The 17860-nt window shown below is 42.4% G+C and overlaps 1 pseudogene across 1 annotated transcript; it reads left to right on the forward strand.

The window, feature by feature from the left end:
* The first annotated feature begins 2168 nt into the window (after positions 1-2168).
* On the forward strand, positions 2169-12656 carry LOC110982902 (uncharacterized; annotated as a pseudogene). Its single transcript, XR_015427732.1, has 2 exons — positions 2169-2301; positions 7163-12656. The product of XR_015427732.1 is annotated as an uncharacterized LOC110982902 (transcript).
* Positions 12657-17860: the final 5204 nt, after the last annotated feature.

Raw genomic sequence — 17860 nt, forward strand, 5'->3', positions numbered from 1 at the left:
ATTTGACCTCCTTTTGGGATTAAGTGCATTGAAAAATGTACTTTTAGAACGTAAAATTGTCCATGCATTTATGGACAACAATAGACGCAGTTCTACGGAGGGCTCGAGGGAGGCTTTTAGCTCCCCTTCCAAACTTTTTTCGAGCCCCCCCCCGAAAAAAATGCAAAAATTGGAAGAGCAGTGGTGAAGGTTTAAAGGTTCGAAGGGTCTAGCCCCCCCCCCAACAAATTGGCTCTTGAACCGTGTCTGCTGGACAACTGAGGGCGTTGTTGCCGTGATGCCAATCGGGGAAGACACTGTTCAGTTTACATGTTTTCTGTTCAAATTATGAACCAAAAATTTGGTAATTGAAAACATATTTGGGAAAAGAGTTGTTCGTTTAGCTTATTGCCATGCACTTGCTGATAAATTACTGAAAAAGAGTAACTTTAGAATAGAAAATCTGAAATTCCAATAGTTTTGCGTATGAAATCAAGGCAAGTTAGATTTTCTACTTGGGATGACCGTGGCATTACAGTTCTGCTCATGGATATTGGAATTTTTTAGTTGTACGGGAAAAAAGAAGATATGTTTAAAATAGCTAAAACAAAAGTGCCTTACATGGTCCCTTTAAGTATTCACAATGGTCCGCGGCACCCAAGATAGGCTAAGCTGATTGCACAGAAGCACATTTATAATAAAAGCACAGGTATGGTGTAAGGCATATTGTTGAACTTGCTATCAGCCAGCCGTGATCACCAAATCGGAACGATTTCCTTCTGAAATTCAACCTGCGCCTTCGTGGGAGAGCCAGACATTGCCATGAGTTACATATTATTGCCTTTTGTAAGGTCGGCCGCCTACCATAAGCCTGTTGACGAAGTGTATATCGACCAAGTGCGACTGTATCACAAGGTGAAAGCTGCTGCAATGTGAAAGGACGAATTTGGACCAAGACTCCTCACACGATACATCCATCATGTCCCTGGTTTGAGGTGAGTGCCTTACTAATCGCCCAACAGTCGCATTGACCTGCTCCAGTTGACAACGGGTTGGTATTGTGGTTTTTCCATATACCGTGATTTATTTTACGGTGTCTGTTTCTATGATTTTCGTCCTTTACTGCAAAGACGTGCGAAGGAAAAGGTGTGCGATGTGCACTTTTGCTTATGGTTTGTTTTTTATTTGCAAAGCTGACCTTCCGGTAGATGGGTTTCTCAAATTAGGCCCAAATCGGTTCGTTTCCATTTTTGGTTTCAGGCTTAGTCATTTTCACGAATCACTTTCATTGTCCTCTCTGAGTGACACCGGGGACCTGACTTGGTACAGGTCCATTTTCTACGACAGCTAGTTATCAAACTTTCGAATGAAATTTCAACCTTTGCAAACATTTTCAATTGCTTTCAACAGTGAACGTTTCAAAATATTTGTGGTGTCAGCCGAAATTTGGAGAAAGGCCCTGGCCGTTCAGACCACAGTCGACCGACGTCGCACGTCGACGACCGAGGGTAATTGGTAATGCTCTCAGTAAAGACCTCACGGTTGACCATGTAATTTTCTGGAAGCCTTTTTCGGATTTTCTTTTCTATAACGCAAAATTCAGGACGAAAATGTCCCTTCAAGGCAACCGTTGACGTCTAAACGTTGTGATGCCGTTTCGTGATGACAATTAGAAATTCATGACAGCGGTCCCTTCAAAGCCATGTTTCGAAACATCTTTCTAAACTGGAATGGAGAGGAACCCCAAGGAATCCAACTTCGTCTCTAAACGTTTATGGTCAGAACTGAAGAAAATACTCCAAACAATCGACCTCCAATTTGTTTCCATAACAAGAATTTTTCAAGCCGGAGGGTCTATAATTATACAAAAAAACCCAATTTTTTTAAATACAGCCTTTTCAAAGTTTTGAATATATAAAAATATCTGTATAACCATACATTTTGGGTATTTAGCCATAATGAACGGGGAAAATTATTATGATCATGACAAAATAACTTTGACGGTAACGAATCCCGCAGGTGGCCATCAATTTACATTCATAAAGTAGACGTACGGAACACTGCCCCCTCTCTAGTCCGATTGAAAGACAGCTTGATTGGCATCACCATGACGTCAATCTGCAATTCTGCTTGAAAAGATGCTATGTACTAACAATGTAGCGTTTGCGCGTGATCGAGACCTTCGCCACCGGAGGAACTGTGAGCAATAATCGGGCAGTAAGAAAGGTTGGTGCTGGACGTCAGCTCAGCTCAATTTGTCGGCAAGGAAAGAATACCTATTTTGTAACGTCAGAGCCGGTAATGACGCATATGCGGGCTGAGGTAAGAGATTGGAGGTTGCGTCCAAGCATGTCGATTTCTTGTGATGTACCATATTGTACAGAATCTTGAGTTCATATATTTTTTGTTTAAATAAAAAGTGCTTAGAGATTAAAGCACATTCCTAAACACTTTTTGTACCCACTTTTCATCACGTTTAACCCAGATATATATAATTAGTGAAATTCGTAGTAAGACTAATGGTGTGTTTTAAATGCCCAGCAGATTTCAGAAAGTTAAATAACGAACATCCTGGAAATGTTTTGTCCATTTTAACAAAATCCTAAACACATCTCGGTATGAAATATGATTTTTTTTCATAATGTGGGTCAAACAAGTGTTTAAAGTCTGAGCGCTTTTTTTCTTTTGCGTCAAGTGCTCGTGCAAAGGGTATAGCTTCCAGTGTTATGCTTGCACTAAAAAAAATCAGGGCTTGGCAGGGCCAGTTGTCAGTCAGTCGGTTTATCGATCAGTCAGAATGAAGAATAGATTTTACTTTGTTAGGCGCAAATGAAAATCGTACAACCACACTATGTTCTTGCTAAGTCTATAATTACTTGCTGTAGGTTACCCGCCCTCCCTCCTCCGCCGGCGCCGCCCAGTTCAACCATGCAGCGGCTGAGTCAGCAGAGTTAGATTGGATTGGGTCTGATTGGTTTGGCTTAAGGGTTATTAAGAAGTGAACATATATGGACATCTACCGAGAAGCTCAAAATTTCAGAAGTATTAAACGAAAAGTACATTTACATAATAAGGTTTTTTTTACACTTATACGTATAATTTTGCCATTCATTTCTGCCTTATCTACAAACATACCACGCCTATGCAAAAATGCCCGCGCCTAGGACGCTTTGGAGGTGCAGGTATCGCACTCCAGCCTCGTAGGTCCAAGTATAGCTATTGCAGGAAATGATGAGCACAATGGAAGCTCAAAAGCTCTGACTTCGTGTGTTTCCCACAGACGCATGTTTTACCGGTATTATCAGTTGTGGCAAAGTACAATGTGATGTGAAAGAAGCCTAAACGTGAATGTAGAAAACCTCGCTGTATATATATATATAGAGAGAGAGAGAACCTTGTCAGGCTGAAGTCGGTGGAGTACACTAGCTACCAGATTTCGTTATCTGACATCAGTGTCCTAATGTTTGTCCACGGTTAGAATGATGAAATCAAGTTGTTAGAACATGTCTACCCATTCCATGACGATACTGGAATGTGGATATTCGAGATAATCAGAGATTTCAGTTCAGCAGTCATAAATCACGTTTCGCAAATACAAAAATGATATCTATACTGTAATCGTATAGGTATCTAAAGGTCGCCGCACATTTACGCCAAGTTGTAGCTGTAAATGGGGCCATTAAGGTGGCTGGGCCGGTTTCCTCTTCAGCCACCTTGCTCACGAGAACAGACCCCTACTGCGTGTAGGGTGACAACTTGGCAAACTACTAGTAATAAAAGTAATCTATACAAGTGAGGTGTGGTCGGCTTTGTTTCAAGAAAAACGAGACAGTTGGTCAACATTTCCAGCCTTATGAGGGGTTTAAAACACTTGGGTTAATCGACAGAGGCTGACGCACTGAGTTATTGACTTGATGTATGGGAGAAGGTGAGTATTTCGCCGTGAAATTGTCGATTTAAAAATAGTTTAGGAAAGAGCAATGTAGCAAGAATTGGCTAATCTGTGATTGGAATGTTGAACTGTCAGACAAAATTTTATCAACACAAGAGGAACGGTGGGAACAACCAAAATAACACGGTCGATCGTTTGAAAACAGCCATGTTGGTCGGGAGTGTTCATTTTGTTGGTAGCGACTGGAACGCCTGCGTTTCATAGTCGTTCGTGAACCAGCGATGTGCAGTTGTGACCAAAGGAGCCTTCGTTGCCAGGAAACTTGCACCCTCTCCTGGTCCAGTTCGGGGCCCATAGTGTTGGTAAATTTGAATCAATTTGAAGATCGATTCAGCGGGATGCCTGATTTCTTGAAAACTGCATGTAGAATAAGTCCGCAAACATTAATTTCACACCTGCTAAGCTAAAGGCGCTGCGTGTGCCATTTCCATTTGACCATGATGCCAAAAAGATGGACGAACACTGGTCAACAAATGAATAGGCTTCATACAAGCTTTGTAATATTTTTTGCGAAATGTTGGCCAGTCATAACGCACAAAATTTGCCGACCCTTTCCAAACGCGCATTGGGTCGACAAATTTCGCGTTCTGTGATTGGCCAACGCGTTGCAAACTCTTGGTGACGCACTATTGTGAAACGGCCGTATTAACGAGAAATGCCAAGTCCACCAACACAGAGTAATTCATCAGTTGTTCTTGATAATAGAATTTAGACCTAAATAACCAAATGCATCGTTCAAACGTTACCCAACATGTAAGATTTTCGCGTGTCTGAACATTATATAGGCCTAGACGTGTTTTATAGACGTGTACAGAAGATAAGTAAACGAAGTGTTAATGCCAATTATTTTACAAAGAAATGGCTGTAAGAGACCCTGTATGAGCAGGGGTAATCTTGACCGTTTTTATTAATTCACTGGCACTGAGAGTGAATCAGAGTGGAACAAAAAACACGAATCACCGAGATGGCTGGTATGTTCAGGGTCTGTCGTTGCTCCCTCGACGTCTGTTTTATCTCTATATCCCTTACCCTATCAAGTTTGTTTTCTTCAATGGGATACCGTATACCTTGTCTCGGTCCCTGTTCCTCCGACTTTTAACTTATAATTTAACAGATTTCAAGAGAGAAATGTTCACAAGCAAGAAAAAAACACACGCCATTTTGCGCGCCCTCTTCCGTCATTGAATGAAATTGAATCCTGACAATGATGCAGATTCTTAAAACTACTGTAAACCGTATGCACACTTTTCTTTGAAGTTTATCCTTTATCCAAAGGCATCAAAACGGGGTACGGGACCTAATATAGCCTTCTTCATCCGCACAGCACAGGGAAAACAGTAACATAGGAGAACCGCATTTTCAACATAGATACAGCTAGGCATATGCCTAAAAAATATGTCGTTTTTACGTATGTTCTAGCAAGCGAGTGGAAAAGTGCGAAATTCAGCGTTGACCTTACTAGTACTACATGTATTTGAAGTCATTACGGAAGGCAAAGAAACGTGACTGTCGACGCTTATGAGCAGGTGTTAGCTGCGGTGATCTTATCAGGATCAGCTTCTGCGGTAATGTCGGAGCACTAGGGTCCGAGTGTGGCGCGGAAACAACGAAATGGCTATCGAGTTGAGTGCGCTGTCTGGCACGTTGTTTTGGTCGCTTTGGAACAAGAAACTTTTTGTGTGACTTAATTAAGACCAACTGGAAGGCTCATTTCCACAGCGCCGTGCTTTTTACCAGAAAAAGAAAAGTTCACAGCAGCGAAAATAAAACCGAGGTGGAGGGCGACATGAAAGCTGACATGGTAACGAAGCTGTTTTCTGTGGTTACCATTTTTTTGTGTGCATCAGCTTAATAATGCCATTCCATTTTCATTCTCACCATTTGACATTCTTGCAATATGACCCCTTGCTCCCAAAGCTTCATTGCCCCTTTGAACATCAAAAAAATTTGGATTTCAGTGCAAAAGAAGCAAATTAACACTCGGAAATATTTTAAAGGTCAATTGTTATTTCTGTAACAATCATAACTACATTATCTTATTTTTATTGCCTGGCAATCGCCAGCAGGTCTGTACGATTATCATCACCACCAACTTCATATACCACCACCACCATCAACTTTTATCACATGGAAAGAGATATTTTCAATAATACGGTCCATTCACAATCCGGTTCGTAAGTGTGACGTCACTTCAGTTTAGACCACGCCCACTGCACACGTGCACTGCACGTAGGGTTACGTGTATTGATCGCCGTTTATGTGGAACCATGGAACCGGAAGTTAACTCCTAACTGAAACCATTTTACTTTTGTCTTCCTCAAGTAATATTTAGGAAAAGTCACACGGAGATGGGTAAAAAAAACCCCGAATTTTCTTAACGTCCGGCGATATTACCTAACTTTCAGGCTCTATTGGGTCGACAAATTTCGCGCACTGTGTTGGTCAACTCGTTGCAAACTGTTGGAGGCGCACTATTTTGAATCGCCTGTATTTAATTTGATTTAACACGCAACTATTCAAGACATTTGAGATCTGAAACTAGTGTAATAATGACAATGAATTATCGTAAACGTAAATTTTAAGCCATGGGCATTAAGGCCCATCCAGCATTGCGGAACAACCTATTTTCCCAGATTATAAGGGGTTAACGGGGCGGGGTGACAAACGGGAGGGAAGTCACCCCCCCCCCCCCCCGAAATTAAAAAGAAAACTCTCTGGAACTGCCCTGTGACTTGATTAACTGAAGGTTAGTCTGAAGGGCAAATGAAAGTTCCAACAAGTGCATTATTTCAAACCTGTGAGCTTAGGAAATGGTAAGTATCGGTTACCACTCCTCCGTTTGCGCGCATGACCAATTGTGTAACAAGTACGGTAGGGCATTCACGTCATTTGACGCTCTGCCGGGTACATGCATTCATCCGCCCATACGCTGCTGGACAAAAAGCCATCGGTTTGGTGACAGGACAAAAGGCAACTTAGAAAAGAAGCCCCCGAAGAACGCCAACAAGGCCATTGTCTGTGCCCCTTACGCCATCGATCGCGTTCGACCTCCCCCAGACAGCCAGTCAACAAAATCTCCATTTGACTATCAATATTTGATGTGCGTGCGTGCTCACTGCCAGCGAATTACATGTTTTCTTTCTCCCCTCGCTTTCCGTGAACGTGTGTGGTTAAGGTGATGAGCTACCGTAACGAGTCGATATCTCTTCTGTTAATACGTCTGTATTGCAGGTAATGGGAGAGTGGCAGTAACACGGTGTTGTTGGTGTTCCCATCGATCAGGCGGGACGGGGGAGAGAGTGCAGCAACCTGGAGTTAGCATCTTGTTTCGAGGAGGAAGGCCTCATACGACTAGCCGATGTACCGAGGACGAAGCGCTATTACGGGCTGGCCTTCAATTCCATCGATAGGCAATTCTCTTAGAAGCTCACACTCCAGGATTGCTTCATCACCGGAAGTGGCTGCTTGATGTCACAACTGTCATCCCAGGAAAAAAATCTGTCATCATGGACGAGGACTTTGGATTTGCTGCAGCTGATCATGGATTCCATACAATCTGATTAAATATACATGACTGGACTGCGGTCTGGTTCATCTTACTCGCCGATGTTAAGATAGTGGAAATGCTATTTTCATCTTGCAGTTGCGGCAAGTAATATAGGTGTTTCAGCGAGAGGAATCACCGGCACCCTGTTGAGGAAATCTCTAGTGAAACACCAGCGGAGACTTACACGCGGCCGCAGCCTGAAACTGACATGTACGCGATATGTTACACGGAGTAAAACATTGCCTGTGGAACGTAACTGTCATCTTGGAGAATCGTTATTCTGGTATCCTGACTGTGGCGTTATTGCCCCCGTAAGATATTGCGAAGAATCATGGAGGTGCATGAAGTGACCAATAGTGCGTTGTTTTGGTTGATTTAAGTTGGCAGTTACCAAGCACCGTAGGAGCGAGGAAATACTTGGAAATAACCGTGTTACAATTGTTGGAAAAATTCTCTACACATGACAAGCTGAAATTGCAGTTATTATCATACTGTGAAGGGGGTAATGGGACTGCAGATCCGGGGATGATGTTACACGGGTCTAAACTTAGTGACAGTCCCGTCGTCGACGGCCGGCAAAAGGATGTGTTTCTTCCTCCGATTAGCACCCATCGGAAATGCGCTGGGGTGAATAACTGCGCTCCCAGCGAGGATTCCGACGACGAAGACACGGCAAAGAGTTCTCAGTTCCTCAGTACGCGTTGGCGGGCCAAACCTCCGAAAGGCCAGAGCAGGCTCGAGGTGAACCAGTCCTCCATGTCTGATAGCTTCGTGCTGCCGAGAATTAACGGCTCGTCGTCGCAGTCTAAAGCCGAACATCACGACCGCAAGTCGCGGACTTCGCTGAGCCTTCCGTCCAGGACTAGGGACCCTTGCCTGACCCTCTCCAAGAGCTGCCCAGCCCTGATGAGCAATCCACGGCGGCGGACATTGGGAGGGGATTCGCCGGACGCCAAGTACGAGTACGACGACGATTTCGACGAGAGCGACAACCTACGTGATATCAAATCGGTTTCGTTGAACGCAGACACAGTGACCGCCCGCAAACGTGACGGGAGCCAAAGTGGGAACCACAGTGGGTCTTCAGTCCATCCAGAAGATATCACAGACGGTGTCGTTCACAAACTGGCCAAGCTTGAGTCGCCTCGGAGCAAAAACAGTCACCACGGCTCACATTATCATCATCATCACCAGCAGCAGCCCCCAAAGACAAAAGAGCCTGATACAACCTTGCCAGACATATTCGTACCGAACGGTCTGGCTCTGAGAATTACCCAGAACACTCAGCAGACAAACTCATGGACAGAGGGGGGAATCGAAGAAGCGACTTGCCAAGCGTCAGAGTTCTGTTGAGAGGAGAAGTGAGCAGGATTATTTGGTTCCAGGGTTGGTGGACTTCACAAGTGGGCTGAATGACAACTTGTGCGCCCTGGACCCATCGCCTTGGCAGACGTCAGCAACGGAGGAGGCGGGTACACCATCGGTTACCGACCCAACAGGCAACCTCTCCACTCTCTCCCATCATCCGTCCACCAAAGGGAGCAAGAAGAAACGGAAACAGAAGAAGCAGGTGTCTCTGGAGCAGGACAGGCCTCATCTCTTGCGAGACACCACACAAGCAGATATTAAGTGTATGACCTGGCTCACAGAAGGTCATCAGGAGGAAACAACTGACCAATTGGCACCACCCGCCGCTGAACCTCGTGTAAACTAAGAAAACACAGACTGTAACTTTATTCGCAAACTTAGCACTTACCCGAAACAGATCTGTGGTGAATACTTTGCATAGTACACTGGCGTGAGGTTCGAGCTCCAGATTCTCAATTTTATGGTGAACTGGGAAAGTAAGTGATTAAAAAAGTGACTGGGATACGATTAGACACAACTTATAATTTTCCATGATCATGTATTTCTAAAATGGATTCCACAGTACATTGCGTACATGTATCCGCATTTTTCAAAACATCGTCAGCACTGAGGGAGTTGGCAAAATGTTAATGCATATGCCAGTCTCACAATATTGACGTCAATTTTATGCAAATACTGCAGACAAGAAACCCAGCTGGAAATTCTGCTCCATTTCATCGACTGGGGATTTTTCTCAAATAACTTAATTGGCATTATTTTTGGCAATGGTAATTAATCTTGACGTTATCTTCTGCATTTGCGCACTAATTTCACATACAGTGTACTGACATTTTTCCTTCTTACACTTCAGCAAAACGTGTATTAAATTTTAAAGGCACGGTTTCACATGCCTTCTTTACTGAGCTATTCGTGGTGCTTATAGGTTGCATATTGCAATCCGAAATTAATATATTCTGATGTTACATTTGCTACTATATGAGCATTATTTAAAGAAAAAAAAAGAATTTGAATGTTACACTAAGGCTAAATGTTCAAATTGTGACGATGGAAATCTTCCAAATCACCCGTTTTTGTGATTGACTAAACATTGTGTGTCATGGATCTGCGTGTTTTTTAAATAATATTTTCTTTACCTTGTCCATTTTATGTTAAGTTGTGTTGGCGACTGGTCAGAGTTGACATTTACTTCAAGCTCATTTCAACATGACACCGTAATCACGTTCTGCGAGAAAAAAATCCCTTGCCAATGTAATTTAATGACAGTGTGTGGCTATAGTAGAAACTAATCACGACGGCATGGCTTGCTTGTTCATGGGACACAAACCCACCATTTCCAAGCGATTAAACGTGTAACGTTTTGAAAGAAGGTCTAGAGAAGCACACTGTGCTGAATTGCATTGGAAAAATGAATTCTGTTCGTGTCAATATATGTTAACAATATCACTGTTAACTACAAACTGCTTATACTAAGACAATACGGCAAGTCTTTTTTTCTTCGTTTTGCATGACTGATAATACAAGGCTGTTGTTATGACAATACAGGTACATGTACATATAAATTTGTCAATTGCCAAGGACTTTGTTATAATGGTGTTCAACCGTGTCTGGTTCATCTAGCTTATTTCATAATGATGTAAAGGTGCCAAATCATGAATGTTTGATTGATTTAAACCTTGTGAATCCTAGTAGTGCACGGTGAAAACATTGTATTACTCAGTACATGTACAGCCACAATATTTTCAGGAAAATTTTAATCAAAACTAGCACGTTTTACGTTTTGAAAAGCAAAGGTTTTATTGAAAGGGGCAAGTTTCTACTGCCCAATGTCCCGTGAGAGCCAAAATGTTTTATGGCTTCAGAAATTAAAAAAGAAACCGTAGAAATTACTGGTTCTCGATTGAGTTTACAACACTTCTCAAAAGTGAGTGTACGTGAAGAAACGACTCAAACAGTGTCACGATACATGTACATGTAGGCCTATATGCAGATGGACAAGTCTGAAGATACACGAATAGATAGGCGTTCTTGCTAAAATGTCACTTTCTTTTCGATGATTTATGAACTTGTTGCGAAGTTGTGTTGCATCAAACTAATTATGGTGGCTTTTTCGATGAACATTTAATGTGGAATCTTTTACCCCCCCCCCATTACACACGTAGAGTGATATAAGAAATGAAACTAATTTTTTTTCGATTATGGGGGAGCTACACTCTATGCACTTAATTAAACTGAACAAATCTGCCTTCTGACATGCGTTGCACATATCAATCTTGTTATCCCCGTGTGCGTAAACAGCACCGGTACTACAGTTCCACTGTAAACAGTAGTTGAAATCAACCCTAAGTTGTATTTACTCTGTGGTCGTCTGTGATTTTGGCAGCCAGAAGAGCTGTCACGCGGCATTTCAAGTGGATTTCAAACAGATTGTCTCCACGCGTCATTTTTGCAAATAGCAGATCATTTTCCGACTTGTCTGCTTATCCCTTGAGCAAAGACTCTCAAGTACTTGTGGACATGCCTAATGTCCTTACAGCACCTATAGCCGCAGCTGTAGACAGCGGGATTACATGCGGAAAGTGAGTGAGCCTTGTACAGGTGATCATGTAACTGTTGGATGAAGACTTAAGTCAGCATTACACGAGATCCTTTTGTCCTAAACAAAGTCGTAAATGTCCTCGTACGCTCATGTTTTATTTAGCACTGTAGGTGGTGCCGTGACGCTTGTGTACTTTTAAGAAATAAATGAGCAAAAGTCACCAACCAATTGTTTTAATGTATACGCGGACCCACGCCCTTCGCAATTTGTGTACATGCACTGAGTTTGCGTTTGCAGCATGTTGAAACGGTCAGTATTTTGTGATAGCTACACACCTACATCCTTGCTTTTAGAACACCTTGCGTATTAGAAAACTCACCCGCCTTCAACTGCCAAAATTGGTAAGGATTTCATACTTTCTCTCCACATCCCCAAAATAATTTAAATAAAAACGTGCCAGTCTAAGACGTGAAGATTCCCGGGGCTGCAATGGTTATTTTGGACTGCCAACACACCTTGTAAGAAGTTTACAATGTTAAAAAAAAGGACGGTACAGATGCCCTTAATTAAAGGACTGGCTACAATTAAAAAAAGCGATCTCTGGTCTTTTTCATTTCCTTTCATCCCAATAGCGTGCCAAAAGCCCTAGAATTATAACGCCGTGGAAAGGGCATAAAATATTACATTAAAATGTCAAAATTGTTAGCACCCACCCAAGAAACCAAAATGTTTGCCCCCGGCTGTATCTGGATCCGCCCTTTGCTGTATAGGGCAGAAATAAACATCACAGACGAGCCAGAAAAAGTCCAATAAAGCTCGCCATACTATTCCGTTTTGATAGCGTGTCTCTTCCTTACATCAGACAAGCGCACCTTGTTCTATATGTTATCAAAACAAAGCGATTCCTGGTGACGTGTATTGCAAATTTTACCTTGCTGAATTATGCTGTGCAGATAATCGACCTTCAAGAGCCCCCACTAAAGAGTGTGCCCGTAAATAATAGTACCCGCGGTCGTTTGATGACGCTTTTGGTATTATGACTTTAATTAACAGATGTTATACATGGTCACATGCCAGATGAAGGTAACACCAAAATTGGTATTCGTCATCTTTTCCCCCGTAATTGCAGGTACGTTAATAACGCACTGACCACAATTAGCTGTATTGGGAGTCAGGTTTAGGGCCTCTCTCTCTCTTTTATGATGCGGAACCCACAGGATGATGGGCAGGGAAGATTGTAAGAGAAGAAGGGGGTAGCCAGACATCCCGGAAGAGTCACATTTGACGTTTCTATGCTGTGTAATTTTTTTAATGCAGTTCTTAGAAATATTTCTTTGTGCCCAATGTAACCTGATTTTTTGTAAAGTTTTGCTGTGTAATTTAAAGCACATTTGGTACTTTTTATGCTAATGCGAATTTGTATCATTATGAGCAAAAGTGTAGGGCCATCCGAGGCAGAAACTTCGGTGATACAGCTGGATTTCTGCAATAAAATTTGCTAGAATTCGGAATTTTTTGCTATCGCAAAGGCTCAAACTGAGCAGTATCTTTCTGCAATATCTTCACAGCAACGTCACCTTTATTTTTCGATGGCAAAATGAAAATTCTTGATGCTTTAAAATGGGACTCTTCATTTGGGTATTGAACCAAAAAAGAGATGCCACACAATTTTATATGTTTCAAGAGGAGTTAAAAGTTGCATAAAACACGTTTCCGAGTGAAACTGGCATCATAAGCTAAATGTATTTAAACAACGTCAACATCTCCAAACCTTTTCAGATCTCCCCTTTATTATTTGTTGTGCTTGTCGGGAAGGTTTCATTTATACAAAACGGGTTAATTTGTGGCATGAACGTCGCCGGTACTTTAGGAATTTTAAAAGCTTTTGAGAGTTAGGTTTGCCCATCATTGAAAGCAAATCACGACAGGGGGCAAGTGGGGTATACTCTGGAAACGCTGATCGGCATTTCGTCAGTTGCACATCCTTTTAAAGTGAAATTTCCCCTTTAATGTAAAAAATATTCTTAATATAAACACTAAAATCTCCATGACTGCTGATGACGATCTTTATGGACCTGGTCTCCGTACATGTTTCGTCACCTCTCGAGAACATCGCGGCTTGCTATAATCTCATCTCAATTCGATGAAACTTGGAATTAGTGGATAAACATAGCTCGAATGTAACCGTAAGCCTCCGTCTTGCATGCTCTGAAAGATGGCAAGGATTATCGTGAGAAAAATGGATCTAGCACCAGTGGCATTAACATTCTGACTGATGCGCGAGTGATCTAACGGACAAGCGCTAATACTCGTCATGATAAATTTGTGGCTTTTAACAGATATTCGTCTGTAACTTTAAAAAAATTTTTGGGCAAAATTTATTTTGTGTGAGGGCCCCTATAACTCAAAAGAAGCTCCGAGTTTCTGATGATTCCGAGTGCATGTGTTGGAACGGCACGCAAGTAATGTTTGTGGTTTGTCTGTGTACATTAACCCGTCTGTCAAATCTTGAATACCTTCCTGTCCCACAAGCTGAGGTTTCTAGTTCCACGTTTAGCCTCCCTCCAATTGAATAATTTGAATTTATTCAATTCCCTTGCTTTGGATGAAAACGATTGTCATTGAATCTCATCCTGCATCTTCCCTTTTTATTAGAAATAAAAGATGTTCTTCCAACAGCTATATATCTCTGTAGCAGCATCATTTCCCTTCCTCCAAATTAAAAAAATGCACATAGGCCTAATTATGCATGCACAGTGTTGTTTTATGCTGCTATAGAAACACGCAGTGCTGTCATTATGCATAATTTTTGGCATTATGCACCAACTTTTGAAAGGGAATGAAATATGTGTATTATTATTTGTTGACAGTCATTGTTGGCTTGCTTTCTTCCTGCTGCCGCCACACACGAGCAACAAAGTCCCCTCAACAATTCAATCAGCCTGTTTCCCCATAAATAGCTTATTGATGCTGCGGCTCAGTGTGGATTGTGAATAGGGGGCCACAATACATTCATGACCAATTCTATCTGCTTCTGGGGAGTTAAAACAAAACACACAGAATTTTCATGGGTGGCAGCACACACAGGGAATTAAAATCGATTTTAGAGCGAAAAAGACAAAGGGTGTATTCTTTCCCCCAAGCACAGCTTTAAGTATCCTCAGCGGGGAAAGCCGAGATATATCCATAGGGGTGTAACACGTTGACACCAGCGACAGATTAGTTATTTTTCCAGCGGGTGTTATTTAGTGACCCTAATTGCGGTGATTGGTCAAGCGGGCGCTCTTCAAATATAACATATTGTGGTTGTTGCCGTGTAAAACGTATTTTGTTCGTCTTGTTTGCTTATGATCATGTACACGCGATGGAGTTGAGCCGTAAACAAGTAGCAAACGGAAGGATGTCCTGTTATGAACAGAGGTGATGTCCCTACACTTCATCCGGGATGTTCAAGATGAAAATATCGAGTGAATCGGTCGGCTGATGATCTAATAGAAGGCTCCGCAGCCAAGCACAGGCGTAAATCAGCGTCATGACACGTTGGCTTTATCATAATGAGAAAATGACAAAATTAAAAATTCTCCCCTTACCTCCATTCTTTTCCAATGTTTATTTTTCTTTCCCTCAAACTTTTCTTTTCTTGTTCCATTTTCTCCCAGGGGAAGCACCCCCGCAATGCCCATGAATATGAACAATCGGCTTCTTTTCCAAGAAGTTTTTTTTTTGCCCAAAAGACTTGCCACAGGGGATGTGAAATGCCCCAAACCTGCATAAAGTGAACTCGGTGCTTAATTTTGCCCAGAAAATGTCACAAGCCTATTCACAACATATTGACACATTGACAGGTGCAGAGATGTGACGATTCGTGGTCGAATCTTGGGAAGCAATAAACGACACCAGTTATGAGCCAACACCCGCTTCACTTATGTCCAAACACCCAGTCCACATGGAAAACAAAAATGGAAAATTAATCACCCGCACTCAAATATAGAAGTCGTAAATAATGATAAGTATACATGTAGGCCTATTGAAATTTTAGGTCTGGTGCATTTCGTCCAAGTTCTAATCATGCATCTGTACATATAACTCCAACATAGTTGTCTCGTTAAAGTTTTGTCATACAATGTTACTGTCATCTGTATACATACATACATTTTGCATGTATAAATTCACTCCTTTGGCCGATATTTCTCTCTGGGTGCTTTCTCCATTCTATTTCAAATTTGTGGCAACTTGAGGCAGGCAGTTACATTGTTGCCTTCAACACAATCCCTTCACGAAATACATGTAAGTACCACGCAGGACTGCGCGGTATTTGACATAAGTGGAGGGGCGGATCCAGAACCAAATTCCGGGACTCATCAAAAAGGAAACTTGAGAAAATTTCCTTTCTTTTCGGAAAAGTGAAAGGGAAGCAATATAGAAATATCGCGCGCTATTTCCACATTGTAATATTAAAACCAAAACTATGTGTAGCTGATGCCTTGCACAGAGAATAAAAGAGACTTTTTGGGGGGAGGGGCACTGGCCCGGTGGCTCAACACTTATAACCAATTAACTAACAGTACATGTACTATGTTGAAAAGCTCAATCCGGTAAAGCGCAGTAACTATGACCATCATGTTTTGCATAATTTGAAGTATTGTTGGCAATTTCAGTTTCTTTTCAATTTAATTTTCAATAAGATCACCAGCATCGTGCATTTGCCTTGTGTTTAATTGATTGTTAGTGGAAAAGAAACGATTTGAATGGCTGTGTTTGCAAACAGTGAGGATACAACGCGCGTGTTTTGCAACACTTATTTAATTATTCATATCAGAACTCAAACAATTCGCGAGAGGAGACGTCCCTATCCCTGTCGGGTTGTGTTCCTGTGTTTTGCTAACATCATGAATAGTTCATGCTGTGTGTGTCGCGTACCCGTTGTGCAAAGCCTATGGGCCATTCATGGGCTCATGTGGGCCCTCCATAAAATTCATGTACGTCGACACAAAATGTTTACTTTCCAGGCCCTTTCCACTCTACACATGACTTGCGCTGTGGTTCTGACTCCCTACCCCTGTACGCATACGTACTCCATGTTGTCTTCTGACATATTACACCAGTGGCGCTTGTAATGGTTTAATTTCTGTGCTTGTATGTACGTATTGACATGGACTCCTCCCCTTACATGCAAGGTGTGCGCATGCACACCTCCCGAACAGTGCGTATACCCCGTCGTACTTTATGGACGGCCCCACGGGCTAGACTTTGCCCTGATCGTCGCTTAGGCATCCGTGATTTTATGGAGAGGCATCAAGAGAGATAACAAGAATGGGCCACCGTCCTTTAGGTCTGTTACTACCAGAACGTATACACCCCACCCATCATATCCCCTTCTTCGAGGACCCTAGCTTTTGGGGGGGGGTACCAAGAAGCGAGGGTACGGGCATCGAGTACACGTATGCGTGCTTCCAGTGCCCCTTGAAAATGTTTTTACTTCTAGGTGACCTCCAGCAATTATACACCCCAGATAAGCCACTGCTGGGTGCCAGTTTCTTTCACATTCATGGCGTCGATGACTATAGGAGGGAGTGCTCCCCACCTCCATACAAATTGAAATATGAACAAAATGTGCTACAGTTTCCTTCATTTGAATGATCCCCCTCCCCTCCAAAGGAGATATCCCTCAGTTCTCGGAGACGCCCATGCTTACAGTTTTGTCAGAACCAAAAAAATGGGGGGGGGGTTATGGGGGAAGCCACACCCTTTAGGATTATCTTTATTTACCTCAGGACCTTTCTGAGGAGCGGGGCTAGATTTTCGACTTATACATGCTTTGGAAAGGGAAAATGAAACCAGAAGAATCAGTAGTTTCAATTCTGGAGTTGAAACAATGTTTCTTTTCAGAGCCATACAATTAGCTTCCAAAGAGCTACCGTAAACCTTCCACACTTTCGGTAAAAGTCTGCCCAGAAGTGGGTCATACCCAGACAATTTGTGAGAATATTCGGCCCCGGGGAGACGCATTTCGCTGAATTAAATTTATCCTTTGACAGTCCATTTTCATCAAGATTTTGAATAATCAGCCGCTATAAAGTTACTTTCAAGCCACGCTGCGAAGGAAATTGGCTCGAAATTCTCTGTCCTCTTAAAACCGAGCGATTCGGTACAGAGAAGGCTCTGGACACAGTGCCTTATCCACGTCTGATGCGCACATATTGTATAATTGAAATTTGTCCGTGACGCTTTTAATTTTACCAGGAAATTATGTAAATATTTATAAGCGACCATCGCCCAGTTGTGATACTGCCGCCCTAGTCGAGCAGAGGGCGAGCCGCGCGCAACTCGGTATTTTATTTCCTGGTTTCGGTTGTTGACCTCTGTCAAGAGAGGGCGATGTTGCAGGCCCCATTGGAACAGTATAAAATTAGCAAAGTTCAGGGCTCAGCAAGATACAAGCCAACGTTAATGAAGTTTCCCAAACAACAATGAAATC

Source organism: Acanthaster planci, linkage group LG01, assembly GCF_054643075.1.
Source record: "Acanthaster planci isolate LZ-2023a linkage group LG01, COTS_SCS, whole genome shotgun sequence".
Lineage (NCBI taxonomy): Eukaryota > Metazoa > Echinodermata > Asteroidea > Valvatida > Acanthasteridae > Acanthaster > Acanthaster planci.